A 1,453-nucleotide genomic window follows, 5' to 3' on the forward strand; every position below is an offset into this window, starting at 1 on the left:
AGAAGGAGGAGGAGGAGGAGGAGGAGGAGGAGAAGAAGAAGAAGAAGAAGGAGAAAGAGGAGGAGGAGAAGAAGGAGGAGAAGGAGGAGGAGGAGCTGGTGTCATCCACCAGGCCTGAAGGTGGAGCAGTTCCAAACCTCCCTAAAGTCCTACAATGATCTACAACACGTCCGTTATTGATCACGTCACCTTCTCCACCTGAGCTTCCTGTATTTAGCGGTTGGTTTTGAACTTGGACGGTCGGATGTCGCGTTGTCCGTGAAGGTGTCACAGTTCTCTGCTCCGTCTCCTCCGTCCTCCTCCGTCCGCCCAGCTGCTGCTGAGGGCAAACTGAGAGGAAACGGCGAGCCGAGACTCAGATTTAATTAGTTCCTCTTATTCTTCCTCTGCCAAACCGCCGCCACTGTAAGGTTTCCCCGAGCAGGAGGGCTGTTGTCAGGCAGCCGGTTCAGCCTCTGATTCACCGCGCCGTGATCACACGCTCTCACCATTAATTAAAGTTTCAGATGAAGTCTGCAGGGAGTCGCTGTTTTCACAGCCAAACTCCATCCAGATGGTTTCTGATACGAAGCCTCGGAGGACAGCTCTTTTGTTTCTCGCAGCCACAGAGACACATTTTTAATTTCTGTACAGTTATGTGAACTTCTCTTAATTGTTGGATATTAAACGAAGCAACTTCTGATCACGTCAGAAACTTTGGAGAGCTTGCTGATGCCGCGTCGCTCGAATGACGTCAGCACACAGAAATGAAGATGAAGGAATCCCAACAGTCTCCGTGTCTTCGGTTTGTCGAGCCATAAACAGGCTGATTATTATTGTGTTCATACAGTTCATCTTGGATATCACCAGTTCTAGTTTTCGGTTTGTTGAGTCTTGTTTGCAGTATGTGAAACCACCACAGCTTCTCAGGCTTAGAGCATTCGACGTGCTGTCTGTGTTCACGTTGTGTTGGCTTTAGTTGAGTATAAATCCTGTGTTGTTGAGATACAGGTGAATTTATTGAGCTGGCTTTGAGCGTTCCTGCACTATAAATCCTGCTGAGGTGCAGGTGGAAGAAGTCCTTAACTGTTGGCTGCAGCAAATCGGTCCAGCACCAGAATGGATTCATCAAAAGCAACATGTCGTGTCGTGGCCTGAATGACTCACGACCAAGTCAAAGACCCGCAGGTGTCCTCAACGACCCGCAGGTGTCCTCAACGACCCGCAGGTGTCCTCGACGACCCGCAGGTGTCCTCGAAGACCCGCAGGTGTCCTCGACGACCCGCAGGTGTCCTCAAAGACCCGCAGGTGTCCTTAACGGGGGATTGTTACCCTGAAAACACACAGCATGCAGAACGGCTCCACTCCGGAACGGCAGCGTACTCCACCAACTCACATAATCTGTTTGTGATGCGTTCAGGTGCATCTCCGTCGGCCACAGAGCGTCGTGAGAACGCACAAGATCTCGTGAATT

This window comes from Larimichthys crocea, chromosome I, assembly GCF_000972845.2.
Source record: "Larimichthys crocea isolate SSNF chromosome I, L_crocea_2.0, whole genome shotgun sequence".
Lineage (NCBI taxonomy): Eukaryota > Metazoa > Chordata > Actinopteri > Sciaenidae > Larimichthys > Larimichthys crocea.